Genomic DNA, 14,534 nt, shown 5'->3' on the forward strand with positions numbered 1-14,534 from the left:
GTAAACTAATGTAAACTGTAAGAATTGTTTATGTACGTATTGTCGCGATATGACTTCCTAAGTTAAAGCGACATAAAATAAATAAATTAAAAAAAAAAAAAAAAAAAAATATTCAGTGACAGTGTTATACTACACCAGTCAATGTAAATATTCTATTTAGTATTTATTTATTTAACCTGGTAGAGATAAGGCCGTCAGGCTTTCTCTGCCCTCTACCAAGGGTGGTATGTATGTGTGGTTTACAATATAGTAATTAATAATAATAATAATAATAATAATAATAATAATAATAATACCGGTAATAATAATAATAATAATAATAATAATGTAATTTATTTATTTAATTATTTAATTTATTAAGATTTTTTTAATATATAGAAATTAAAATTTTTACGAGTATAATGCTGCTTATTTAAATGAAATATTAAAGCTTCATGTATACTTTTGAGCTAACTAAAGTTTTAAATTTGTTCCCCTCTCGAAGTCACGCCCGTGGTTAACTGAAGTTATTGTAAGTTTCAATAATTTAATGTTGACATTATGAGAATATTATTAAGTTAGTGTAAATGAAATTAGTATTAAATTACAAAAAATAAATAAATACCTGCGTATTTAGCAGCCCTTTCTGTAGCATTCATCAAAGAACACAATAATCTCTTCTTGATTGCTTCTTCATCACACATCTTTATTACATTAGCTATACTTTATTGTGCTTCACTATGCATAGTTTTTCCATTTTTACACTTTGTAAATATTATGATAACTGATATGTGACACTATTGAAACCAAACAGAACATTACTTCGCTTTAAAACTACTTAACTAAATATTTCACTGACTAAACAAATTCGTAACTCATTGTCTATCTAAATTGCTAATTTAAGATAATTGCCTAATTAAATAATGCAGCCAATCTGACACGATCTTTAAGTTAACTTAAGAAATTAAAATCTGACTTAGGAATGTTTTAATGTAAACTACACTTGTTATCCACAGTTTTCACAACACCAATATCATACAATAACATCTCAACAGTAATTAAAATGCTTGCATAGTGTGCAAAACCAACGTTTTCAGGACGAGTGTCACTGAACTTTGTCCCAGCCAGTCAATGGTACCACGCTCATCTACCTGCTCTTTCAGACGCACTGAGTTATTGTACATTTCCTTACCCTCGTCTCTTACCCCGCAAGGACCATTCCCCCTCGCAGAGATCATCTCGTGAAGTGTGGACAGTAGCTACCCTACCGAAATATAGCAGGGAATGCCTTGCTAAAATGAACTCCCTGCTCCGTATAGTTAGCTACGTTAATGCAAGTTCAAACGTTGATTAGAATCCGAGGCGCTTGGCCTGAAGTTGCACTCATGCTAGAGCAACTTGTTGCCGCTGCTCTCTTTCCAGTAAGTAGGCCAAGGTATACTTTTATTACAAAGCGAGAGATAAGAAAGTAGTTTCATCTCCTCTGGTAGCTCAGTTGGTAGAGCGGTGGACTGTAGTGGTTAAACGTAACGTGGTAATCCATAGGTCGCTGGTTCAAATCCGGCCCGGAGGAAAATTTTTATTTCATTATTTTAGATTTACCCTTTAGATACAGGCAGAAAAATTATAATCTAAACCTCTGTAAACCTTACTTACTTACTTACGGCTTTTTTTTTAAGGAAGCCGGAGGTTCATTGCCGCCCTCACATAAGCTCCCCCCCCCCATCGGTCCCTATCCTGAGCAAGATTAATTCATTCCCTACAATCATATCCCACCTCCCTCAAATTCATTCTAATATTATCCTCCCATCTACGTCTCGGTCTCCCCAAAAGCCTTCCTTCCCTCCGGCCTAACACTCCATATGTATTTCTGGATTCGCCCATACGTGCTCCATGTCCTCCCCATCTCAAACGTCAGGATTTAATGTTCCCAGTTATGTCAGGTGAAGAATACCATGCGTGCAGTTCTGCGTTGTGTAACTTTCTGCATTCTCCTGTAACTTCATCCCTCTTAGCCCCAGATATTTAAACCTATTAATATTATTTTGTAGTGAAACGAAAACACTGAGGACGTCCATATACTTGACAATAGGTTGCGGGCTGAATTGCGTAATAAAGTAGAAACTCGATAATCCGAACGCTCTAACAAATCTACGTACAGTAGTGGCAAAAAAACCGGACCGACCCTTGTAGCTGATTTCAGAGTCAAAGATTCAAATTTTGCTAGTCACAAAACACATACACCTTGTATAATTAATTGTAACAATGTAATTTATTGCATTTGTTCGATTCTTACCGTCTTTTGTTTCCTTCAGTGCCTCAAACTTAAAGGCGAAAAAAACTTTGAGAGTTTTATTTTCATCTGGCATCAATATTACATTTCTACCTCTATTCGGCAAAGATAACTGCGTATTTTTACATTAAATAGCAGTACATACTTCTGGCTTCACTATACATATTGAAATTACGACAGTTTGACACAATACACAGCACAGGATTCTTTTGTATCAGCTACAAGGATCGGTCCGGTTTTTTTTTTGCCACTACTGTACATATCATAACGGAAAGCGCAGAATACGTTAATTTTTTTGCTAAACTTTCTTGTATTGCTGTTTGTATAGTACAGTTAAACACAGTATTATCATTTATTTTATTTCTACTGCTCTGTTCTTTTTAACTGTTGTTAGATTTCTACTACATTTTTATGCTTATAGTAAGCCTACTGTACAACGTTTCTTTTTCCATTTAATATTTCAAGTTCAGATTGAATAGTTACTTAGGTTCGATAAAGAAAACGAATAGATAATCCGAATTTTTTTAGTTGGTCATTAACTTCACTGTATCAACTATTGGGTTATTCAGCGTCGATAGGATTGGTGATAGCGAGATGGCATTTGGTGGGATGAGGCTGTGGATTCGTCACAGATTGCCTGACATTCGTCAGCCCAAGCGAGAATAGAACCCGCGCCTGAGCGCAACTCCCGTTCGGCAGGCAAGCGCCTTAGGTGACTGAGCTACGCCGCTGGCTGATAATCTGAACTACTCCGGTCCAGTTAGTTTGGATTATCGAGGTTCCACTGTATAAGGCAATTTTTGAAAACTGCCGCGAGATAACGGTTCTCATAATGCAAATACTGAGAGAAACTGTCCATTCTTTGGGAGTGACAGGAGAAAACCGTATAAAAATCGGAGTAAGAACGCAATCGCCACAGAAAAGACATACGCACACCTGGAAATTACACATTATCAGTATTTTATTTTTATTATATTTTAGTAGGTTATTTTACGACGCTTTATCAACATCTTTGGTTATTTAGCGTCTGAATGAGATGCAGGTGACAATGCCAGTGAAACGAGTCGGGGTCCAACACCGAAAGTTACCCAGTATTTGCTCATATTGAGTTGAGGGAAAACCCCGGAAAAAACCTCAACCAGGTAATTTGCCCCAACCGGGAATCAAACCCGGGCTACCTGGTTTCGCGGCCAGACGCGCTAACCGTTACTCTACAGGTGTGGACCATTATCAGTATGATGGGAAATACAAAATAATACGTCATCAGCGGAAGTGACATAAAAAGTTAGGTCACAACATTACTTCACTATTACTGGTGTTGCGGATGGTGGAATGTCTGGAATGTGGTCCCCTCTGTTTACTTCATGCAGCTACTACTACACGAGGTTTCCAGCTTTCCATATGTTTGCAGATGACGTCGCGTTGCATAGCGATGTGAATGCATCACCACCATCAATATAGCAGGAGCTCTGGGAATTCGGTCACGTGACACAACAAAATCATCACTCTTTACGCTGACATTCACATACAACTATTTTTAATAAATTGCTTGCATTGCACAATCTGTGTGACTCAAAGCTGACGTTGCACATGTTAATAAACAAATGCTGTCATGTTCTCTTATTTAGCATTCTTATCTGCTGTACTTATGAAACTTAAACGCAGAATAAATATGGAAAATGCCTGTTATTATTCGGTTGAGAAACTGTTATCATCCAGTCTGCTATCGAAAATTCTGGAAGTTAGAATTTATAGAACAGTTATATTACCGGTTGTTCTGTATGGTTGTGAAACTTGGACTCTCACTTTGAGAGAGGAACAGAGATTAAGGGTGTTTGAGAATAAGGTGCTTAGGAAAATATTTGTGGCTGAGAGGGATGAAGTTACAGGAGAATGGAGAAAGTTACACAACGCAGAACTGCACGCATTGTATTCTTCACCTGACATAATTAGGAACATTAAATCCAGGCGTTTGAGATGGGCAGGGCATGTAGCACGTATTAGCGAATCCAGAAACGCATATAGAGTGTTAGCTGGGGGGCCGGAGGGAAAAAGACCTTTAGGGAGACCTAGACGTAGATGGGAAGATAATATTAAAATGGATTTGAGGGAGGTGGGATATGATGATAGAATGGATTAATCTTGCTCAGGATAGGGACCAATGGCGAGCTTATGTGAGGGCGGTAATGAACCTCCGGGTTCCTTAAAAGCCAGTAAGTAAGTAAATAGGTATCTGCTGTACTTATTGTACACTAAAGTATACCAGTGGCATATGCAGAATTTTGTCAAGGGGGAGGTCAGTATTAAAACTGTTTACAATTTACATTATCGGTATATTAAATTTTATGTATTATTATTAAAATATGAACTGACAAATACACAAAATGTTAAACGTACGTTTCACAATAAAGTCAGAACTCTAACAATCGAGTGAATGTTGTTTTTAAAATGAGTTTAAAATCGACTACGCACAATATTTGACTTCAGTATTGCAGAACTGTCGAAACACTCTTTTCAATATTTTTCACAGCAAGTTAAATTTCATATTGTATCGGCTTCATTTCATTGCAAGCTCGGTATACTCTCGCAAGCAGGGAATACCGACGGAAGGAATGCGAATGAAACAATGCGATAAGGAAGAGCGGGCGACAGGAAAGGTCACGAGATAGCTTGAACGATATTCAAGAGTATAGTCAGAAGAGAAATGACATCGATAGAACCAGTCGCGTTGTGATAGTCCTACATTACGACTTTAGTTTGTTCCATTGCATCTGAATACGTGTCTTGTATCGCACGGTATTATTATTTCATTCGTCAACATATGTTGCGCGTTTAATTAGTTTCGAATTTTTCTCTTCCTACGTTCTTTATTTTCACAGCGATGTCCTCATTTGTTCATCTTCTTGGAAGAGACAGTATTTTCATCGGCCCGCACCTCTCGTCCCCTCGGCGTGCCTACATACACACGTCAAAACAGACAGCAACGCCACCATTGCTTTTCGGTAATCGTTCCTTGCGCGAGCTATACTAGGCCGAAAGTCATTCTATAATAAAGATAATATTGTTATAATTCGACGGAGTTACGCAATAAGTGCCAAAAACATGATTCGAGATACTGGCCAGTGAAATAAATTTGTTTTTATAAAACATTTTATGCAAGAAGTATTATAACATTCATGCTATTACAAAAAATAGCACAAATAATACCAAAGAGGGTAACCGATTTTTGATAAGAGACCAGCAGTTGAATTAATATTTCAAAGCAAAATAAATTAATTTCATGCAATAAACGAATTTTTGCTTATAAATAGCACCAAAATTCAGATATCGCATTCTTAATTTTTTCAGAGTTAAATTAGCCTCCCATCAACAGATTTGTGCAAATATCTATTTTTTTTTTCAAATCGTCGGTTCATCTGTTATAGCGTAACCCCGTCCAATTCGAACATGCAGCAGCAGCAGCAGCAGCAGCAAGAACAGGGATTATATTGAAAGAAGGATAGGAGGGTATGTCGATATAGATTTTGTTACTCTGACAATGAAAAGTTAGAGAAGGGGAAAACGTTTATGGATAAAAAAAAGTACCGTACTCAAACAAGGAGAAAGTCTCAGGGGAATGAGATGTAGTGGGGTAATGCTGTGAATGAATGTTGATGTCATAAGATCACACACGTGGGTACACGCATCTCCATTGGCTAACTCTCAAACCACAAATGATAACATTGATACACATATACTTATACTACCCTAGTTACAAAATAGATCACGGTTAATCTCCTGGTCTTTTAATCCCTTTATACACGAAATTACATATGCAGGAGAGCGCATGTTTTTTAAACTGACGTTATAACGGTAATATTATCTATCTACTTCGCTCTAATAGATGACGCAATAATAAGCACATTCCTTTCACGGTTAATCTCCTGGTTGGAGAACAGTAATTTTTTTAAGTTCAAGGTGGGGGTGGGGGTTCAAACTCTGTAAACCCCGTCCCTTGCGTATACTGTACCTATATTGTAGCATTCAGTACCATCACCTATTACCAATTTACACATTAAAGGCTCATTCACAATGAAAATTAAACATAACGTAAGCATTAACTTAAGAATATAAACGTTACGGTAAAATTAAGAAGTCATAGCATCATTCACGATGGGAACATAAACATAACAGCAAACATACTTGGTAACCATGGAAACATAACAACGACGCCATTTCCTCATATTCTGTCGTATACTTCAGCGCTCCACGATTGTGTTCTGTTTGCAAATCAATAAGCATAAGCATGAAAGTTTGGAGTTTACAAACTTTCATGTTAACGTCTAACGGTAATGTTTATGTCAATGCTTATGTGAATCATTGTGAATGATCCCATTTGGTAGCCTGGGCGCAAACTTCTGTGTTTATGTTACGGTTATGTTTAATTTTCATTGTGAATGGGCCTTAAGATTTGCTAATTTATGTAGACCTACTTCTGTACTTCAGCATGACTTTATTTATTATCTTCATAAGATAAAGACGGAACAGACCAAAGGGCTCGAATCCTTTAAAGGTAAATAATGTACAGTACCGTATGCAATACACCAGATCACATATAGATTGCATAGCCTTATAGGCTTTAAGGGGAACAACTTTTATCGAAAGAGGGAAGATTCAAGAACATATGCTACGTTTTTCTCCCATGAAAAAAATATCACTGAAATGAAAGTAATTAACGGGTTTAACGCAAAAAACGTAGTCCCAGTGTAATGTTCGTCCTTACTATGGAATGACCCGTGTATGGATGTGAAGGCGGTTGATTGACCACACTGGATTAAGGAGAAGTGTGCTTGACCCTAACAGTTATGTATGCCAGCCAGCAGTTGATGCATATTATTAAATAGGGTAATGACTTGTTGGTAAAGTGCCAGCGCAGATGGAAGACGCTGTAAACAAAGTGATACACATATTAATAGATGTGATAGGTGGTTGACCTTTGAAGGCTCATCAACCAACAGTTATGCATAATTAAAGATTATAGGCTAATTACTTGTTGATAAAGGCTTATTTGTCGTGAAAATGCGCGCCGGCAGTGGTTTGCTAATTTGATTGAAGATACCGCTGCTCCAGAACATAAAGTCTTGACCTTACAATGATATAAATGCATAACAACTGTGTATTGATATTCGGAAGGAAGAGGTCGTTGACAATGAGTTGCGAACCTCAGTTTTGTGTTTTTCAAGCGCGATGATGCATAATTGCGAAACTATCGATAGATTGCATACAGGGTGATTCACGAAGAGTCACTGCCACTTACAAAGCATATTTCAGGAGACATTTTGAGCAAAAAATTGCCATTTAAACACGGGTTCTATTCTCGATATTTTCAGAGTTAGTCATTAATTTGAAGTTGTTTGTAAAATACCTTCTGTCTTTAGTTTTAAGGGTCAAAGAATTTTACAAAAAGAGAATGAACTATTCAGAAGTATAATTTATTTAATTAACCAGTATTCTGAAGCTAAAAATATGTTGTTAAGGGGCAGGGGCGGCCCGTCCATAAGAGCTGCGGAGCTGCAGCACTCCCTGCTTTGACAGGAAAATAAAAATAATATTTATTTTAATTTGTAGAAGAATTGTTACAGCTTTTATTGGTAAATTGCTTTATATTTCATCTGGCCGGGAATATGTACTATTATCTTATGCATAATCTTTTTGAGTGTCGACTGTATTGGAATTGACCTGCATTCAAAGTTGTCCTGGGATCTGCAGGGTGGGACTGATCATAGAGAGTATGTCTTGCTTGGTCAGGGGGTAGAGAGGTGAAGGGAAGCAGAGGGAAACTGCCACTGTTTAAAACCCATATTTCGCTGCAGTGGCTTGCAGAGCCAGGCGACAAGGGAAGATCTTCCCTCCACTCCCACGTCGCTATTGTAATGCTACGTCAAATGGATTCTTTATTCTTAATAACAAAATATTTATTTTCTCTTCACGTACTTATTGTTGTAGAATCTTATCGAGTTAAAATAACGAAATTAATATTCTCTTTTGTCTTATTATTACGTATATATCTAGCCTCCAGCAGAACCTAATATTTGCTTTAACTCAAAATGATTGCACGAGTGGAATACTTTTGATATAGCACGTAAAATACGAAAGAGACTTCTTTTCCAGTTTTAGAATATTGTTGACCATCAGTATATCTTGAGTGTTGCTTTGGTGTGACGTCTTAGTACCGTAACTTAACCAGTGCAAATGTGCAAGCATGAGTGTGTGTGAATTATGTGAATTACAGAATATTAATTTTATTTTTCTCAACTTTCCCTTGCGGAGAAAATTGATGTAATGAAGTGAAATTAAAGGGTCGTTCGTTACCCAACTTAAATCTTACTCGAGCTTCTTCCAGCCGAAATATGTAATGAAGTATAATAATGACATTTACGCTGAGCATTTGTGGTTGCCTCCTCTTGGGTGGTGATGCTGCATAGATTAGGAGTGATGTGACAGATTTAGGACATTTTCCCCTAAAAATTAAAAAGTACGAATCTTCGGAATCTCACCTGAAAAATGTTGTTTCATTGGCTATGTTAGGCAAAACTAATATTGTTGCGCAATTAAGTGAAACGAACAGAACAAACATTCTCAAACATAATCAAGAAGTGAGAAAAAAATCGTGAAATTATTTTAAAAAATATTGATTTTATCAAATTTTGTGGCCAATATGAACTTCCCCTTAGGAGACATAATGAAAAAACGGTTCGAAGGACTGGTGTATTTCGTGGGTTGCTACAGTCCGTGAGTAATCTAAACGAGCCTCTCAAAAATCATTTGGAACATGCCACTGTTTAAAGGTAATTCTAAGACAATTCAGAATGAACTGGTAGATTGCAAGTTGAGTGTCTGCCGGTCAGAAATTCAGACTGAAATCGATGTTATTAGTTTTTTTTTTTTTTTAGCGATTAGAAAATGATGCCCACAGACATCTCCCAACTAAGTGAGAAAGTTTTGGTTTTTCGATATGTAGTGCATTTATTTTTGTCCTATACTTATTAGTAATGGTATCGAGAAGTGAAATTTGTATGTACCAAAATCTACTGCAGCTCTCCCAATCCACAAGTTCACGAGCCGCCACTGTTAAGAGGTTAGATACAGCTTACAGCAGTAAAAGTTTTGGAAATATTCAACATATTTTTCCTCCATGACTGTATCTTGTACAATAATGAAAATTGGTGTATGTGAAACACTGTCCTGCTATATGAAAAAAAAAAAAAATGATTTTACGATTTAAAAAAAAAATGCTCATATTTTTTTTCATTATTCAAAATTAAAAATGGTGGCAGTTCACTGTGCAGTGATGAAGCTTTTCCCTCATAACTCAAACTTGTTAACTTTTTCATGTTATGTCTCTTTTATTTTATTGCTGAAACTCATGTTTACAATATCATGCTCTCTCAACTAAATTCCTTAATAAATAATACTTTTTATTTTGTGTTAGAATAAAATACTGATATTTCACCATTTTTTAAACGAATTTACTTTTTATTAGACAATCTATCAAAGGTAGTGGAGTGATCTTGCATCATATTGTTGATTAGACATGTATCACCAGACTTACTTTAAAATCACCAGAATTTCGACATGTCGCTAAATGATATTTTTGGCACCAGATGGCTCCCCAAAAACACTAGAGCTGGTGATAAAATCATCAACTTGGCAACACTGATCTTGAGTGGAAGTCGTGAGAACTTGAGGCGGTCCTAGAGGTGACCGATCCCGACAATATGAACATTTTAATCTCCACCTATTCGGTGTCGTAATTGGGCAATCACACCCCGAACCGATATCATTAATGTCATAGCTGTGTAGAGGCGTAAAGATAGAAAATGTAGAAAAGCTTTCATTCTTTTACAACCTAACAACAAACATTCAACTCAACTCTTTAGCAAAGTTAAAAATGTGTAAGTAATTCCTGGATCACAAAGCAGTTACGGAACTTTATTCAAAACATTTTAGGTGTTTTCTGGAAAAAGTAAGTGTTTCTGATTAACAAAAGTAACAACTAATCAGTATTCAGTAAACTGTAGACTTAACGTGCTGATAAGTTTAAAACGAGTTTCCGAAACAACAGTTATCGTCATCTTTACAGTTATCTGTGCTTCAACTGGTAACTGTGCCTCGGCCTGTAGTTACCTGGCTGTTAGTACTGATTCCAACACATACCGACATGCGGCGCTACTGTATTAGTGTTTCGTAAATTATGACTGATATTAAATAATAATATAGATCACAATAAATAAATTTACTGTATTATCGGTATAGTTTTAAAAATTTGACGCTTTATTTACATAATTTACAATAAATGTTTTACTTTCTATGACATATTACGATAATAATGCGTGTTTGTACAAACAATTTCGAATATCTCAAGCTCAATTTTCGTCATCAACTTCAGATTCAATGTCGTCAGTCAATGAATAATTTATTATTGGGTACTCTACCAACAGGGGCGGACGCAGGATTTTTTTTTCGGGGAGGGATTTCAGGAGACAGTAAAAATGGAGTAATGAGAAATAAGTTTATATACTCACTATTTGTTTCCGAGTCACAAACATTTACAAATTGGCCTGAGTAGAGTAGACGGTATAGCCTTCTGTGCTCGAAGTTGCGGGTTCTACCCCAAACCAGCTCGATGGCATTTAAGTGTGTTTAAATGCGACAGGCCTCATATAAGTCGATTTACTGGCATGTAAAAGAAGTCCTGAGGGAAAAAATTTCGGCACACCGGCGACGCTGATATAACCTCGGCAATTGCGAGCGTTGTTAAATAAACCATAATTTTTTTAATTTTAACATTTACAATGACTGCAATACAAAAACAATGACAGAATGACATTTACAGAAGAAGGCGACGAGGATTCTTAGACATTTCATTCAGTACTTCATGAGCTTTTACTTCTACATTTTTATGTATATACATCAAGGCCAGTCCATTTAATCTGTCTGCTCCCATCGTGCTTCTCAAGTAAGTCTTCAAATACCGCAAAGTTGAGAACGACCGTTCTGGTGTTGCTGTAGTTACAGGCAACGTGCAGAAAAGTTTCAGCGCCTTGCGAGTGCAGGGAAAAATAATTTAATTGCACCTGTTCAAAGATGATATAAAAACAGTAGGTATTAGGTGAAGATTTTTCTGATCAAGGAAATTTCTTCTCCACATCTTCAATTCATCGAAGAAAGACTCTGGTGATGCATCAACATCATTGGGCCACTGATTTACTACAGCCTGAACAGCAGTTTCTAAATCTTCATCTGATGCTCGCACTATGTTTTTAGGCAGAAAAGTTTGTATGAACTTTAGGATTCCCTTATGATTTAAAAACCTGTCCTTGAGCTGACTAATGAAATAGTCTAAGAAGAGAAGGAAAATTACAAGCCTAAAATACTCTTCATGACTCTCTGTCTTGAAGTAAGAACTCTGTGTTTGTCTTCCTGCAGTTCTTGGAATTTAACATTTTAGCAAAGAGAATTTACGTGAAAAACTCTCTAATTCCTATGTACATTCACAAATTAAAATTAATATTATTTTTGTTCCTTGTTTCGTATTTTTCTCAAAATTTCGGGAGGGGATATATCCCCTTAATACACCCCCTTGCATCCGTCCCTGTCTACCAATGCCAATGGTATTTCGGGCTCCGAAAAGTTCATTTGAACACATGAAAGCAAAAGAATTCATATGGACGAATGTAAAATATTTTTGCATGTGTATCAATATGGTTTCCCTAGCCACCATAGCTGACTATGCTTGCAGTTTTGTAGCAGAAGTTACATCTAGTCCTCTCTCCACTAGTATTATTTACCTCGATGATTACATCAAATACTAACAACATTTATTGCTTTTCTAATCATATTACAATTCAGATGGAAGTGTAAATGTACACTATCGTTTATCGTACGGTTCTGCACCTAATAGAACAGAGCTCACAGCCATATTATTACTGGAAACTTCTGCACACGAAAGTAACTATAAATAACTAAAAAAAATCACTACAAAATACTAGTGGAGACATCTTACTTACTTACAAATGGCTTTTAAGGAACCCGAAGGTTCATTGCCGCCCTCACATAAGCCCGCCATCGGTCCCTATCCTGTGCAAGACTAATCCAGTCTCTATCAACATATCCCACCTCCCCCAAATCCATTTTAATATTATCCTCCCATCTACGTCTCGGCCTCCCTAAAGGTCTTTTTCCCTCCGGTCTCCCAACTAACACTCTATATGCATTTCTGGATTCGCCCATACGTGCTACATGCCCTGCCCATCTCTAACGTCTGGATTTAATGTTCCTAACTATGTCAGGTGCAGAATACAATTCTATATGGTTGTGAAACTTGGACTCTCACTCTGAGAGAGGAACATAGGTTAAGGGTGTTTGAGAATAAGGTGCTTAGGAAAATATTTGGGGCAAAGGGGGATGAAGTTACAGGAGAATGGAGAAAGTTACACAACACAGAACTGCACGCATTGTATTCTTCACCAGACATAATTAGGAACATTAAATCCAGACGTTTGAGATGGGCAGGGCATGTAGCACGTATGGGCGAATCCAGAAATGCATATAGAGTGTTAGTTGGGAGACCGGAGGGAAAAAGACCTTTCGGGAGGCCGAGACGTAGATGGGAGGATAATATTAAAATGGATTTGAGGGAGGTGGGGTATGATAGAGACTGGATTAATCTTGCACAGGATAGGAACCACTGGCGGGCTTATGTGACGGCGGCAATGAACCTTCGGGTTCCTTAAAAGCCATTTGTAAGTAAGTAAGTAAGTAAGAAGAATGCAATGCGTGCAGTTCTGCGTTGTGTAACTTTCTCCATTCTCCTGTAACTTCATCCCGCTTAGCCCCAAATATTTTCCTAAGCACCTTATTCCCAAACACCCTTAACCTATGATCCTCTCTCAGAGTGAGAGTCCAAGTTTCACAACCATACAGAACAACCGGTAATATAACTATTTTATAAATTCTAACTTCCAGATTTTTTGACAGCAGACTGGATGATAAAAGCTTCTCAACCGAATAATAACACGCATTTCCCATATTTATTCTCCCTTTAATTTCCTCCCAAGTGTCATTTATATTTGTTACTGTTGCTCCAAGATATTTAAATTTTTCCACCTCTTTGAAGGATAAATCTCCAATTTTTATATTTCCATTTCGTACAATATTCTGGTCACGAGACATAATCATATACTTTGTCTTTTCGGGATTTACTTCCAAACCGATCGCTTTACTTGCTTCAAGTAAAATTTCCGTGTTTTCCCTAATTGTTTGTGTATTTTCTCCTAACATATTCACGTCATCCGCATAGACAAGAAGCTGATGTAACCCGTTCAATTCCAAACCCTGCCTGTTATCCTGAACTTTCCTAATGGCATATTCTAAAGCGAAGTTAAAAAGTAAAGGTGATAGTACATCTCCCTGCTATAGGCCGCAGTGAATTGGAAAAGCATCAGATAGAAACTGACCTATACGAACTCTGCTGTATGTTTCACTGAGACACATTTTAATTAATCGAAATAGGTTCTTGGGAATACCAAATTCAATAAGAATATCATATAATATTTCCCTCTTAACCGAGTCATATGCCTTTTTGAAATCTATGAATAACTGATGTACTGTACCCTTATACTCCCATTTTTTCTCCATTATCTGTCGAATACAAAAAATCTGATCAATAGTCGATCTATTACGCCTAAAACCGCAATGATGATCTCCAATAATTTCATCTACGTACGGAGTTAATTTTCTCAAAAGAATATTGGACAAAATTTTGTACGACTTCAACAAAAGTGACATTTTTATTAAGACATCATTTATTATTTGAGACATCTATGGACGATAATAGGTACTGAACTTGAAGTTACCTCAACTGTTAGTTACAAGCGCTGATAAATCTACATTTAACTTTTCGAAAACTCATGAAAGTTATCAATGCAGTTAAATTTATATGAGTAATTAAGTAACTGAGAGTTAACTGAGGTGTACCAGAAACCGGGCATTAAACTGCAGATCTTATTCAATTGTCACCAAGTAACTATTGGAATTTCTGCAAGTAAAATAATTTCACTCATTTTCATTCAATTTGCGCAATGTCTGAAACCGAAGTCCGCGGCATATCAGCCCTAGTATTGGAGATGCTGGTTTCAATTTCGTGTGTACTTTTCGTTGAGAAATGTAAGCTGGGTTATCTTATCTGTCTGGACCGGGTGACCAGCCTTCTTAGGGCACC

At 36.8% G+C, this 14,534-nt stretch overlaps 1 non-coding gene across 1 annotated transcript; it reads left to right on the forward strand.

Moving 5' to 3' along the window:
- Positions 1–1,459: 1,459 nt before the first annotated feature.
- On the forward strand, positions 1,460–1,552 carry TRNAY-GUA (transfer RNA tyrosine (anticodon GUA)). The gene is made up of 2 exons: positions 1,460–1,496; positions 1,517–1,552. It is a non-coding gene; the product is annotated as a tRNA-Tyr (tRNA).
- The last annotated feature ends 12,982 nt before the right edge of the window (positions 1,553–14,534 follow it).

Source organism: Periplaneta americana, chromosome 15 (assembly GCF_040183065.1).
Source record: "Periplaneta americana isolate PAMFEO1 chromosome 15, P.americana_PAMFEO1_priV1, whole genome shotgun sequence".
Classification (NCBI taxonomy): Eukaryota; Metazoa; Arthropoda; class Insecta; order Blattodea; family Blattidae; genus Periplaneta; species Periplaneta americana.